This window comes from Pantherophis guttatus, chromosome 1 (assembly GCF_059756535.1).
Source record: "Pantherophis guttatus breed Tessera chromosome 1, ASM5975653v1, whole genome shotgun sequence".
In the NCBI taxonomy this organism is placed as follows: domain Eukaryota; kingdom Metazoa; phylum Chordata; class Lepidosauria; order Squamata; family Colubridae; genus Pantherophis; species Pantherophis guttatus.
In genome coordinates, this window is record NC_142063.1 from 139,440,201 (window position 1) to 139,456,412 (window position 16,212).

The window sequence follows — 16,212 nt, forward strand, 5'->3', positions numbered from 1 at the left end:
ACTATGGAAATTACAACAACTGCCCTCTGCTTTTGAGCAGGAGTTCAAGAGTGTCCTCAGATTAAGCACCACCTTTGAATGGAGAAGTGCAACCCCATCCAAGGTTAAAGATGGAATATGCCCAGACCTAATTGGCCCCAACAAGCATACTCACTCTAGGTTAGTGGATTGAATCAGAGGTTACCCAACCTCCACGTGCTGGGATATAAATCAACAGCCTCACTTTGCCAGACTTAGATTGAAAGATATAATTGGATATCATCAGCATGGAACTCCTAACTGTATACCCAACTGCTGGAGTCCCAGGTTCTACCAGTCCTCATCATTGGCCATGGAATTGCTGTGAGTTACAGTTTGCCAGGGTCCAGAGTGTCACATCTGAAAGTCCCTACCTCTGCATATATGCAGTTCACATAAGTCTTTACCAGATGAATTGTCAGATGTGGTGTCGTTTAATAAATAAGTGGTGATATAAATAATATTGCTGATGCCCCTCTTATGATAAGATAGTGTTTTGTTATATGGGATATTGTTCAGATATCATATGGTTCTTTTGTTATAAATTGGAAGCCACACAGATGCATTTTGGAGTTTGGCAGCCTCCAAATTCAATCATTTAAGTAGTCTCTATTCCCTTTCAACCTTGTGTTGGATTTTTTCCCCCTTGTGTTGGATTTTTTTGCACTGTGCCAACTCACATCAGCTAACTCCAGTTAGCTAGCTAAGTATGATGGGATCAGGACTTCTCCCTACTCCTAGAAGCAAATCAAGGGGGAGTGGCAACTTTTCCCAAGAAGTGGTGTTTAACCTTTTTTGTCCTCCTGGGAGGTTTTCAGAGATTCCTGTTTTGCCCTGCAGAAGAGCAACTAGGGCCCAGTGATGGTGGAAGCAGCTAAGCAAACATGCTATTTTTTTAACCAGCAGATACTGCTTGGTACCACCTGTTATTCATAACTCAGAGGAGGTACTTGGGGGGTGGGGGGTGAGGTATCTTTCCTTCCCGTCAGTTCTGCACAACACATCTTGCTTCTAGCATTATTTGGACTTTTAGAGGAAAAAAAAAAACTATAGCTAACCAAATTCTGGTTTCTGGTTATATGTCTTTGCCTCAGGCAAAGAGGCAGTCCCGGAGCAAGCGAAATCTGGGGGCTGGGCAAGGGATAGAATGTATCTGCCCTCAGTGTGGAAGGGATTGCCACTCTCGAATTGGCCTTTTTAGTCACACTAGATGCTGTTTTAGGACCTCTTTCCAGAGCATGATACCATAATCTCTTGAGACTGAAGGATGCCAATGTACAATGGTTATATGTGGGGAAGAAGTGCATGTACAAGGAGCATGCAACATTGCTTTTCCCAGAGAGCATTTTGGGTTTAGGTTTGTCATTCCACTGGCAAAGGTAAAGGTAAAGGTTCCCCTCACACATATGTACTAGTCTTTCCCAACTCTAGGGGGCAGTGCTCATCTCTGTTTCAACGCCAAAGAGCCAGCGCTGTCCGAAGACATCTCTGTGGTCATGTGGCCAGCATGACTACATGCCAAAGGCGCACAGAACGCTGTTACCTTCCCACCAAAGTTGGTCCCTATTTTTTTACTTGCATTTTTTATGTGATTTTGAATTGCTAGGTTGGCAGAAGCTGGGACAAGTAATGGGAGCTCACCCTGTTATGCGTCACTAGGGATTTGAACTGCTGAACTGCCCGACCTTTTGATCAACAATCTCAGCGTCTTAGCCCCTGAGCCACCACATCCCTTTTTCCACCAGCTTACCCATGGTCCCTTTACTTGCCCACCTACCTGGCATCTAAAATGTAGGTGGACAGAGGACAATGCGATAATTGGGCACTGCACAGGATGCCTCTTAATTGCTTAATTGCTTTCCTCCCTCCCCTTCTTGTCATCCAGGCCTGGCAACGTTTCTTCTCTTTTGTTTTGCTTTTGTAGCCTTGGTGCCTCTGCTCTTGCCACCTCTTTGCATGTTCTCCCTGCTCCCTATCCCCGAGAGACAATCTGTGCACACATGCAGTAGGTGAACTTTAGATAAATAAGTAAACACATGAAACAGCTTCCAGATAATTGAAAGCGAGCGAAGGAGGGAAGCCGAAAAGAAAAAGAATTTCTCAAGGGAATGCTGGTTGATGTGGCAGGTATGATTAAAATCCATATGATTTATGACTAGGTGTATTACAAACGTGGCATCCCTTCAGGTTTTGTTTGTTTTACAGCATTTGACAATAAAGTTTCAATTTTCCTCCCTGTTTTCCTCCCACACCCCTCTCGATGCAGGTTTTGCTCAAGGATGGGCCACTCAGGAATTCCTAGTGCCTGACTGAGCAGTAATTTAGCAAACTCTCTGGTGCTCTTTTTTCTGTCAGTATTAACATGTCAATTTGTTTTAATAGTCTGGGCATGCTCAGTGGGCATGCCTTTTCTCTGTAGGTATCCCAGGAGCCTTCCCCGTGGTGCAGAAGTGTGTAAAAGCTTGTCTCCTATTACAGAGAACTCAGGCGAGTTTATTTTCATTGTGGCCCAAGTGCATTGGTTGAGACAAAGCATAGGAGAAAAGGTGAGGGAAAAGAATACCGTGGCAAATCAAAAGCTTAATATGTTAAATAGGTGGCTTACATGTGTGTATTTCTTAAGATTCAGAATTTACATTTTAACTATTGTTAGTAACACATGGTTTTCTAAACAAAAGCTGCTGCCACTCTTTGGTTTACACATACAGTGGGTTCCATTCTATGTTGGTAAAAATTTGTAATCTTGTGTATTTAAATAAATTGTACATCCACATGCATTTTTAATGTGGTTTTTTTGTTCTACAAGTTAAAGCTTTCATTTTAAAACAGACATGCATGTGCAGTTGTGCCTATATACACACTTTCATATTGCACGATACAGAATATTTTTTTTAACCTGATTTAAGAGTCAGTAGCTGCTTTTGTATGTCCTAATGAGATAATAAGTGGCACTGTGATCCCTGGAACACACGTCTGAGTCAACATGTGATATATCATGCTACATATTGAAAAAATAGCCCCGTTGTGTGATTACACTGCTATAGCAATAGCACTTAGACTTATATATCACTTTACACCCCCTCTCTAAGAGGTTTACAGAGTCAGCATATTGCCCCCAACAATCTGGGTCCTTATTTTACCAATCGAAAGGATGAAAGGCTGAGTCAACCTTGCGCCAGTCAGAATCAAAGTTTTGGAATGAGCAATGAGTTAGCCTGCAGTGCTGCATTCTAACCACTGCACCACCACGGCTATCAACATTACTCTGTAGATTTCAGTCATAGTAGGGCCTTGGCTTATCATGTTTAAAAAAAAATCTTGAGAGCTCAGCTTTCAATTTCATTGCGATGAGATCAAGTAGTATAATGCAAAACATGCTATATATGTAAGGTCAGCACTGGTATTGGGACAAATGAGAATTAAGTTTGAGGAGGAATGTTTCAGTGTTGGGATATAATCCCAAAAGGCTGGGAAGGATGCTGTTTGGAATGTTAAGCTTAAGAGGGGGACACTCATAGCATTGACCATATATGGCATAATTGTTTCAATAAAATGTGGAATCCATAAAACATTTCTTTAAAAATGACACTCCCAATAGTAGCACTTTTGTTTAACACATTTTTTTGCTTTCTGGCCAACCTCTGACACCCGAAAGATTTAGAATCTCATACGTGAGATGCAGAGTGCCAGAACATCCTGTGCTGTGTGGGATAATGCACAAAGCATGCCATTCACATGGCCCACGGTTTCAATAGCTAGCTACACGCTCACACAGAAACATGCATGCAGGACATTGGTATCTCTCTCCTCTGGGCTGACTCACCCTCTCTGGGTATGCACATATTTAATAGGTTCCATTTAAATCTATGTTGATGTAACTCTAAAGATAAAAAAAAGTTGCCTTTAAGAAGAGGGTAAGCAATGATGATCTGGCCCTCTCAATTCCTGGTAAATAGATGGTGAAAAAATGGAGGTAGTGTCACATTTTATTTTCCTGGGCTCCAAGATCACTGCAGATGGGGACTACAGCCAAAAAATTAAAGGACACTTGCTCCTGGGGAAGAAAGCTATGGCAAATTTAGACAGCATATTAAAAAGCAAAGACATCACCCTGCCAACAAAAGTGCATATAATCAAGGCTATAGTTTTCCCAGTTGCAATGTATGGCTGTGAAAGTTGGACCAAAAGGAAGGCTGAGTGCCAAAGAATTGAGGCCTTTGAACTATGGTGCTGGAGAAGACTCCTGAGAGTCCCTTGGACTGCAAGGCAATCAAACCGGTCAGTCCTAGAGGAGATCAACCCTGACTGCTCTTTAGAAGGTGAGATCCTGAAGATGAAACTCAAATACTTTGACCGCCTAATGAAAAAGAAGGACTCACTGGAGAAGAGCCTAATGCTGGGAACAATTGAGGGCAAAAGAAGAAGGGGACAACAGAGAACAAGGTGGCTGGATGGAGTCACTGAACAGTAGGAGTGAGCTTAAATGGACTCCTAGGGATGGTAGAGGACAGGAAGGCCTGGAGGAACATTGTCCATGGGGTCGTGATGGGTCCGACATGACTTCATGACTAACAACAACAGCAACAGGCAATGATGAAGGCATTCAGCTTCATCATCAGACCAAAAAATGAGTATACCTTTCTCATTGTGAGGGCGTATTGAAGCTCTGCCTTGACTCAGATATTGGACCACCTCCAGGACTCTGAAACTGTGAATGCACATATGAAGATAGTCCTATATTGAGTAATAGAGAAGATGATCTTAGAAGCTCTTGATCTGTTCTGAATATTTGGTGTCCAATATCCTGTTTTCTCTATACTTTGCCAGCATTTGGACAACATTCAGAAGAGCCGTGGTGGTGCAGTGGTTAGAATGCAGTAGTGCAAACTAATTCTGCCAACTGTCAACAATTCAAGGTTGACTCAGCCTTCGATCTTTCCGAGGTTGGTAAAATGAGGACCCAAATTGTTGTGGGCAATATACTGACTCCGTAAACCTCTTAAGAGAGGGCTGTAAAGCACTGTGAATCCGTATATAAATCTAAGCGCTATTGCTATTCTCTATGTTTTCTCTATGCTTTGTCAGCATGGGACAACCATTTGTCTGCAATGGTGAAGGGTTTCCTGCTTGAGCAGGGGGTTATACTATAAGACCTCCAAGGTGGCTTCCAACTCTGTTATTCTTTTATTCTTATTCTGTCAGGAGTTCCTTTGCAGAAGACAAATATACTCCAAGAGATCATAAGCAAGATGCCTGCCAATTTTTAGTACAATTGTGTAGGTTAAAAAAAAAAGCACACCTATCCAGGCTATGATCCCATCTAATCATTGGGACACAGACCACAGCACTTGTAAGAAATTTTGTGACATTCCATTTGGATATTTGGGCAAATCCATAAAGTGCTAAATTATGCATATTAGATGCAGCTGTAATTAATGATATTCACACATACAGATAGACTGCCACAGCCCTCACTAATATATACCTGTTAATAGATAATATTTTAAAAGGATATATCCATGGTATCTTAAACCTTTAAGCACAAAATATATGACTCGTTTTTAACTTGGTGTGCGTTTTTGTTTTTTTTTGTTTGCATTAACTCAACAATTCCTATGTTAGGTTGGACAAGACTTTATTATAGAATATTCATCTGATTTTTTTCTTAATTTCTTAATTTCATAAGAGAATTATTTTTTGTACAATATCTAACAATTTTAATACAAATTCCCCTCATATGATTTTGTTACATAACTTTTTCCTGGGTGTATTTTTTAAAAACATAAAACTTTACAATGTAAGCTTTCACACAGAAATCTCTTTTAACACACAAGCTCTGCAAATGGATACATTCTTTTTCTAATTGTTTCTCACAACAAATGATTTGTGCAATGTTTGGACCAAAGACATAGAAACCCCCAGGGCTTCCTTGGGTGGATATTAATTTGTGTAGATCCTGCATATTGTTTTTGCATTTCTAACTACCTGAAACAAACATTTGTCTGATATTCTTCTGATCAGTCTACTGTTTCTTTGCATATCTCAACTGGCACTTTCACTTTCAAGTCCTCAGTTTCTCAATTTGTGAGATGATAGACATATCCAGCATCTTTCATTCATTGCCAAGCTTCCTCAAAAGTATCTGAATGATGAATCCCCAATGAAATCTGCAATTATTTCAAGCTTCTTCTTAATTTTAAACCAAAGGCCTAAATGTGCATCGGCTAGGCAGCTCGAACTACGCTCTATATGAACGGGAGTTTTCTCAGTGTGGATCATTTCACATTATTATTATTACTATTTCCAGAAGGGTCAGAGTGACATGAAAGGCTCAGGTGGTTAAAAAATTCAGGCATCTATCTTGCCCTTTTAAATGCAACCATATAATCAGATTTCAAGTCATCTTGCCTGCCTCAGTTACAGCTTTATGGAGATTAATTAGTTTTCAGCCCCCAGTCACATGATGGTTTCTGACGGCTTCTTAGCTACATTTGCTGTCTGATTGCAACTAAGAAGATGGCCTTGCCCCAGAGGACAGATTAGTTGTTAGTATTGGTTGTCTTCTTCATTTGATTTCAAGGTAAGTACTTATAGACAGACTTCCTTTGTTTTGTTGTTAATTAGCTATTAAGCTTTTTTTTCCCCTGCTGGAACAACTGAAGAAGTGTAAGAAAAAAAGAGAGCACACAATAATGTCATACTTAGAAGTAACTTCTATAGTATTACTTACCTGTGTGCAAACAGGCTTATGATCTTGAAAAAGATTCAGAGCTCTTCACTAAATTGCACATGCATGTACGCTTTTTATATATTCTTTCCTTGTATAATCACATCATTATTCTGTCTCTCTGTAGCACACACAAAATCCTATTGGTTGCTTAGCTGTCAAACAAATGTGACTTGGAGCAAAAGATTAATTTTTAATTTGATAGATTTATTATTAACATGCTTAGTTTCACTGAAGTTAAACTAATATTGAATATCAAACCTCTCTGTCAAATAACATGTTTTATATCTCCATCTGCCAAAAAAGGAAATACTTTTTTTAAAAAAAAAATCAAGCAATTATGTCTTCTGCAGTATGTATTACAAGGAAGAGAACATGCAGAAAATCCAGTCATTTAAAAATAGCACTCTGAGCAATGCTGAGTTCAGAATCCAAATTTCCCTTGAAGAGATCAATCATGTATTTAATGGAAGAGTCCTTATCTTAAAAAAGATACACTTTGCATTCAGTAGGCAGACCCAGCTCTTCCAATCACCCCAGAGGTGATTGACTATATCTCCTACCAACAGCTCATAATACATTGCTTTATTAGAAATCAAGTAATGACTACTTCTATCATGCATAGCTGGAAAAGTATTTCAAACTAGTTCAGTGTGATTCTTTTCCCCAATATTGGCACTTTGATTGGCATCTTGATTGCCTCCTATGCCTTGGGAGATCTGGGAAGAAAGTTCTTCAGGATATCTGTCCAAAATAGAGACATCAAAGTTATATGTCTTGGCAATGTTTTCAGGTGAAACCTCATTGACCATTCATAGTTATATCCCAGGCTCCGTGGGTTTTGTAGTTTCCAAGATTGTAGTTTCCAAGACTGTTGGTTATAGATGATATAACCCAGTAGTGGGTTTCAAAATATTTTACTACCAGTTCTGTGGGTGTGGCTTGGTGGGTGTGGCATGACTTGGTGGGCATGGCTTGTGGGTGTGGCAGGGAAAGGATACTGTAAAATCTCCATTCCCACCCCACTCCAGGGGAAGGATACTGCAAAATCTCCATTTCCTCCCAATCAGCTGGGACTTGGGAGACAGACAATAAATGGGGGCGGGGCCAGTCTGAATTTTTACTACCGGTTCTCCGAACTACTCAAAATTTCTGCTACCAGTTCTCCAGAACTGGTCAGAACCTGCTAAAACCCACCTCTGATATAACCTCACATTTCAGACATCAGGTAGACAGTAGCATCCATACCAAAATGGAGTGACCTTAAAATGACAGTAGATGCATCATGACACAATTGCACCAAGTGTGCAACTTAGTACTTGTATCACAATGTCTGATGCAAGTACCTATGTCACTTTCTTTTGTCATAAAGTTATAATGCATGTGTTGTCAATTCTCTCTCATGGAAATGGAGGACAGGACAGAACACACACACACAGAGAGACAGATCTTCTATGAAATTCTGTCCAGACCCTGGTAAGGTAGAGCAAGAGGCAAGGATATCTGCAGAGACAGCCCAAAACTCAAGATGGTAGCTGCACCCTTTTAAAGCTCACCCTTTTCAAAGGACCAATGGCCATGAAAAATGGGGGCAGACTTATGTGGTTGCGGCTACCATGTTAACTGTATGGATCTCCTGTGTAGATGCCCTAGCTCTGTGATGGCGAACCTATGGCACGCATGCCAGAGGTGGCACACAGAGCCCTCTCTGCTGGCATGCGCGCCGTTGCCCCAGGTCAGATCTCTGTGGCATTTCTTTCGTAAGTTTCTGTTTCCCTGCAAACAATGAAACAGAAGCTCACGAAAGAAAAAGATCTTACCTCTTGCTGCTCTGCCAGTGTTGGGATGCCCTGCCTCCCACCAGCCAGCTAGTCTTCGGGTCTCTGCTGCGCATGCGCATGTGTGCACGCGCAAGTCCAGGCATGTGTGTGTTCACACATGTCACGTGCATGCATATGCAGCTTTCAGTTTGGGCATGCACACACGCACAGTTTGGGCACTCAGTGTCTAAAAGGTTCGCCATCACTGCCCTAGCTGAAAGAACATAAAATAGACAGGTAAAGAACAGTTGAAGAATGTTTTGAAATTATTTCAGCTTTGCTATCGTTTTTGTAGCAAGAGTTGCAGATATTCTTATTGAGGTTAGAGTCTATCTGATTTTGGTCATCGATAATTATTAAGTTTAAACAGTGTAAATACAGGAGCTTTACATAATCCACACTCCTCTGTATAAAGTCAGTTTCCGGAATTGTCTTAAACCAAATCAAGTAGAATTGATGTGACTCTGGAAATTGAGATATGAAAACAGTTTACTTCATTGAATGGGAAGCTTTGCAAGGAAGCAATGTGGCATTTTAGTTTCAAATATCTGCAACTTATTAACAAAGTTGTGGGAATCCTGTTTAAGTGTATCTGTATCTGAGAGCAAGTATGAGGCATACATTAAGGTATTGAATTTAGGATCAGAGAAGTTTGGGTTCAAAACTACCTTTTGGGATAAATCATGTGCCCTCTCAATCTAGTGACCTCATAAGATGGCCATTAAGGACATAAACTGGAGAATCCTGGAGTAAAGTTAGAATGTACATCTCAATGATCATAATCTCTGTATACTAGGCCCATTTTGCTAATGGAAACAGTCACATAACTCTACATAACTGTCACATACTTCAATTTGTAGCACTAAGAAGCAGTTGCTACTTATGTTTTGTTTATCTACACACTTACATATAAGAATACCTGAAATTGAATAAGATGCTGAATTTGAAGCCAAATCCTCTCCTTTAGGTAATTATCAAATGCTTAATTTTTCTTGCTTTTATCAAAAGTGTCAATTAGAGTTTATTTGCCTGTTACAGAAACTTGTTAAAAACCTTTCATTTTTCTCACTATTATTAGGGTGACCAATCATCCTCCTTTAGGGAGGACAGTCCTTCTTTTGTAAGTTCTGTCCTCTCTTGAAAAGTGTCCTCCTACATGTCTTCCTTTTCGATATTTGAAGACTAATCTGTAAATCTCCATATTCGATCGATGCCGATCCAATCCGTTGCGTGTGATGTGACGGATTTGTATTTGACATGACGATTCGTCAAGGCTTGGTACAGTGTGGCGAGATGTGATTATGAGACGCATGCGCTCCGCACAGGAGAATTGTTTTGAGAGAGTGCACCGCACACAAGTGGCTTTGTTTACTTATTTATGATATTTTTTTCTTCAATTTATTTGTGTCCTCCTTCTCATTGTAAAAAAGTTGGTCACCTTACTATTATCATTACTGTGATTATCTTATATGTGGTTTATAGTAGAACCTGTACAACAATATATTTTATCTCAATCGGATTTTGGATTTTCAGTGTATAGTATCTAGGACAAGGCATTGCAGCTTTCCAGGTCCTTTAACACTCAGGTGCTCACAAACCTTTCATTCAAGTTCAGAAATCGAAACCATCTCTTGCAGTTTCTTGCTTTGGCTATAACCCCAGACTTCTGCAAAGGAGTCATCCCTCCTTGTGTATACATGGAAAAGAGCCAAAATAGATGCTAACGTAAGGGATTTAGGTGAGCATATGCCAAGGAAACTGTGTCATCTAGTTACCAAGCATGGGACACAGCTGAAATGAACAGACTAGCACACCGAAGATTATGGACCTGAAAAGGAAACCTAGTTTTGCTGAAAATGTCAGTTAGGGATATGTTAATGGTTATTTCCTGGCTGTGCAGTGGAATATTCTCAATACAGTCTGTTCCGGTACTTCTGTTATTTGGCTTAACTGGTTATAAGAAAAATAGTATCTCATCTATATTTTTTGCATTCTCTTTTTACAACACAAGGGAAACCACAAACAGCTCAAATATTTCTAGCTGCTGATGGATCCCTTAAAAGGAAAGAGATTACCTCAAAATCCTGGGACACTTTTTCAACCGTAGTTTGAATTCTAGGATGTTATTAAATTAAACAAAACTCAGAGAAGGAATTCAGACTGGAATTAGGTGGAGTCAGTTCCAAGAATCCAAACTTCCTATAAATCAAAAGAAGACACATTTTGTATAGTGCTGGTGACATTCTTTTCACCCATAATCTAAGTAACACTGTTTGGGAAATGTTACAGCATAAAATCCAGAATCTAAAAAAATCTCCCCATCATAGGTAAATAATCCACCAGTTTGTGGAGTGGGGGGGGCATACCATACATAAAAGAAGAATTTGTGTGACAAATGTAGCTAGAAATGTACAGAAAACATATGGTTATATACAGGTTGACTGAATTAATTAATTCCTACTGAAAATAACAAAAGGTAACCAAGACCCCATGTGCAGCTCACTACAATGCGGTTTCAGTTTACAGATTCACTCGTGGGAGACACATCCATCATTTTATACCCTAATTCTCATGGATGAAGGGAATTGTAATCGTATCATATTTCACTTACCAATTTTACCTTAGCAAATTCAAATATCCTGTTCGTGAAGAAGATTCGTCTCGACACTCTCCTATGTGAATTGGTCAAGCATTCATAGCTTTGTTCAAAAGCTAGTCCTGTGAATGAAATGACTGGAAACAAAATGGCTCAGCACAGTATTGTCCTTTAGAAGATAGTCCAAACCTCCTCAAACCTGTATGCCAGTCCATGTTGTTTGCTGAATGGCCTTGGAAAGATAGACAGGTGACGCAATGCCAAAAAGCTTGAAAGAAAAGCACAGTAACAGATTGCAGATCGAGAACACCCTTTCATCTGGATAAATTGATCTTCTCAGCCTCCCAAAAGCCTACAGAAATAACAGTCCAGCAAAGACTTAATCAGCAATGAAAAGGCTAACCAGTGGGACCAACACCTATGTTAGACCCAACACCTTCTTCAAGTATCTGATTTATTATTTGTCAGTGTTTCCAGAGGTGGTATTCAGCCAGGGCGAACCGGTAGCTGAAGCCCCGGCTCTATGCCGTCCTATTTAGGCAGATTTTTGAGGTTGGGCATATGCGCGGAAGGCGTATGAGTGAGCAAAGCACATGCGTGGAAGGCTGGAGCGCATGCCTGGAAGGTGCACACATGCACAAAGTGAGCATGCGTGCGCAGGGTGAACCGGTGGTAACAAAATGTGAAGCACACCGCTGAGTGTTTCCTAGCATCTTCATACTACTAATCCTAAGTACAATATGAGTGCCATTTTTCAGGGAGACAGAATAGGGAACTGAGAACTTCAAAAAGGATACCTCTTTCATCTGATTGTCCAAGACTCTACTGTGGCACTATTTTAAAGCCTTGGCTCCAACTTTCCTTATCACTTCTTGAACAATCTTTTGAAGGGGAAAAAAAAAAGGCTTGCTATTACAGTTGATCTGTTACTAGTCAGACTCAAAATTAGGCTGAGTTGATCATGTGCTCTCTGCCTTGAATTCTAATATCTTGGTTCTTTAGTCATCTCAGCAGAGGATGAGGAGTCATTAGGACATTAGGAGCCAAGATTCTTGGCTATCTTCAATATTTATATTGAAGATAGCACAGCGGAGGGGACAGCGATGGGGTGCCGGGGGGTGAGATAAAGGGCAGCTCAATTGAAATGGTGAGTGGGAGGGGCAGGTATGGCGGACGCAGGGGGCCATATCATGTTCAGGCGGTACGCACGCGCTGTTTGTGAGCGATTGCGTACTCCGGCCCCCAATGCATGTCTCATTTCCCGGGTTGCACAGAATCTCAGGCCCTGGGTCCTTGGCTGATGTTGTGTAATGCCAGGTCGGTGGTTAATAAAGCCCCCCTCATTTGTGACCTTTTATTGGAGGGGGGTGCAGACCTGGCAGGGATTATGGAGACCTGGTTGGGCCAGGAGGGGGGGGTCCCCCTTGTAGAAATGTGTCCACTGGGTTTCCGTGCATTTCATCAGCTGAGGGCCCAGGGGAGGGGCAGGGGTGGCTGCGATTATTAGGGAAAGTCTTTGCCCAAGGGAGACCACTGTTCCTCAGATAACCAGATGTGAGTCCCTCTTTGTGAAGTGGGGTCGTGGGGTGCAGATGGGCTTGCTGACTATGTAACTGGCTCCCTGCCACATGGCGGCTTGTTGTCATGGGGGATTTCAACTTGCCATCCATCGGTGAGACGTCGGAGACAGCTAGAGAGTTCATGGCTTCCATGACGGCCATGGACCTGACCCAGTTAGTTCAAGGCCCCACTCACACAGGAGGACACACTCTGGACTTGATTTTTGTCTCTGGTCAGTGGTTGAATGATCTAGGAATAGGGGATTTAGATATTAAGCCCTTGTCATGGACAGATCATTCCCTCATTCACTTAGACTTTCGAGCCGCTTCCCCTCGCCGCAGTCTAATTTTTGTTTATATCTGTTACAGACTATTCATATGGTCAAACTGTACTCATACTGTATGTGGGAAAGACCTTGGAAAACTGGGCCCAGAGACATTGCCTAGGGCCATGATGGCGAACCTATGGTACGCGTGCCACAGGTGGCATGCAGAGTCATATATGTGGGCACACGAGTGTTGCCCTAGCTCAGCTCCAGCATGCATGCATACACTGGCCAGCTGATTTTGGGACCTTCCGGAAGTCAGGAAATGAGCTGTTTCTGGCCTCCAGAAGGTCTCCGGGGGGGGGGAGGCCATTTTTGCCCTCCCCAGGCTCCTAGAAAGCCTCTGGAGCCTGGAGAGGGCAAAAATGGGCCTCCCCAGGCCCACCATGCCATCGTGTGCCAAAAGCAGGGGGAGTGCGGGGGGAGGGTCACGTGCGCATGCACGGGAGCGCGGGGCGGTATTGAATTATGGGTGTGGGCACATGTGTGCAGGACAACCCCGCCCATACTCCCCACGCTTTTGGCACACAACGGCAAAAAGGTTAGCCATCACTGGCCTAGGGAATGGTCACATAAGAGACAGCATAGCCTGCAGCTGTATAGTGGGTGGGATAAGAGACTCAGAAACGACCTTCCCTAGTTTCTTGGCCTGTAAAGTAGATTGGGGGGCGGAGAGACAGAGAATTGTACTTTCAGACTTGCAAAATTCTGTTAATGTAGCTTTAGAATTACCTCATCCGATTGTGTCTCCTTACTGGAACTACCTAGTAAGGCTGACAAAAACCAATGCTGTGTCATTGATAACAGATCCGGTATATTATTTCTTGCAGTCTACCAAATAAAGTCAGCCCAGTATGAAAGTCGGAAGCACAAGTATTTATGATTATTAGTACAATATTGAAGCATCCTGAACCAATTACGGATCCAATTACCATGTCATTATTATCTTCTGAATAGAGCTTGATTTGTCAGTGATAAATATGAAGCAATTAAACCACCTTTACATAATAAAACACTGCAGGTGTTTATTCTTAAAGCTTTATGGGTAGCAACAACCAATAGATTTAATTAAAAATCCCCTGCAATAAATGGGAGAATTTCATTAAATTGTTCTAACATTAATGGATCTTTGTAGTCAATGCTGCTGAAGATTCCATTGCTTAAAATCTGCACTGAGTGACCAAACAGTCTGACACTGATGTCCTAATTTTTCCAATAATTAACAAGTCTTTTTTAAAATAATACTTGATTGGCTAGTAAAATTATTACTTTGCTCTAGGAACAAATGGCTTAAAAAAATAGTGCCTTTTTGGTATGGAAAAATATGCAGATTAAGGCATTTCATCTGAAATGTCCCTTTCAAATTCATGGACACATTTTTGGGTAAATACACGAAAAGTATATCTGCAGAATCATTTTTATACGTTTAAGAGTATAATAAACACACATCACTCAGAGCTTCCTGGCAGACAAACTTGATGTCACCTTTATTGTGTGAATGGAACAGTTAAGTTGAGGAGGGAAAATTTGATCTTTTTCTCACTATTGTGGTTCAAAAGAAAATCTCTCCCTCCATCCCCCTTCCCCCCCAGCTGTCATCCCAAGCTGTTGCCATTTACACTGGAAAGAAAATCATTGAAAGCTTCCCTAAAAATACAAGTTGCAACCTGGGAGGAAATTCAGTATTAAATCCCCCAATCTTGAAAAGATGCTTGGGGTTCTCCTACTATTTATGGAACATTTTTTTTTTTTTTGCCGTGTTAATAGATACACTTCTACTTTGGATTTAAATTTCTATTTTAATGTAAAATTATTGAATCTAAGTATATCGTTCTAGATTTTTGAGTGTTTCTTCCCCAATTGTGTAAACACACAAGAGAAAAAAAATTGAATACTGCCTTTGGCCTTCAGACATGCTCCTCATCCTGATAGCTTTGGATAGATTGTTGAAAAGGAATTCTAAATCTTGGTACAGCTGCCCACATGTTGTTCTGAATGGCATACGGCAAATAGTCCTTACTTAACAACTAGTTGTTATAACTGTTATAATGGCCATAGAGTGGGTGCCTTATGGCCCATAAAGGGTCCCGGTTGTTATAAATGGTCACATACCCCCTCATAGTCATGTGACTGTATGTCAGGCAGGTTAGCTTTATGACTGTACATGGCATTGCACAGTCATCTGACTTTGAATCATGCTGATGTTGTTTCTTCTTCTTTTTTTTCTTTTCTTCTTTTTTTTTTTTTGCTGCTTTTCAGCATTTTTTTTTTTTTTTGCTAATTTCCACCAAAAGTGGAATGGGTTCACTTTATGACTGTTCATTGGCTTAACAATGGGCACTTTCACTTAACAACCACTGCAAAAAAAAAAAAGGACATCAAATTACTTCTGGCCACATGGACACCTTTATTTATTATCACAACGACTTATGACCACAATTTTGAGCTCAATTACAGCCACAAGTCAAGGACTACCTGTACATATAACATACAGCGCTTAGATCAGGGGTGTCAAACATGTGGCATAATGCCATCACGTGACGTATCGTGACTTTTCTCCCCTTCACTAAGATGGGTGGGTGTGTCTAGCGCATGATGAATCTGGCCCGTGGGCCGCGAGTTTGACACTCCTGGCTTAGGCTGTTCAAAGAGGATTTTTGAGATATTGCTCAGACTGTGATTCGAACATGGAGCTCATGAAATAATCATTCATGAAGAAATCTGCACAAGATTGTAAAATAAAATCCCATTGCCCATAGAGTCATGGCTACCTGAGCTCTTGGGAGGGGTGAAAAAAGTTTAACTAACTAACTAACTAACTAACTAACTAACTAACTAACTAACTAACTACATCTAATAATATATATAAAAAGGTAAAGGTAAAGGTTCCCCTCACACATATGTGCTAGTCATTCCCGACTCTAGGGGGCGGTGCTCATCTCCGTTTCAAAGCCGAAGAGCCAGCGCTGTCCGAAGACATCTCCATGGTCATGTGGCCAGCATGACTAAACGACTAAATAAGTGGTCCCTATTTTTCTACTTGCATTTTTTAAGTGCTTTCAAACTGCTAGGTTGGCAGAAGCTGGGACAAGTAACGCAGCACTAGGAATTTGAAACGCTGAACTGACGACCTTTCGATCGACAAGCTCAGCATCTTAGCCACTAA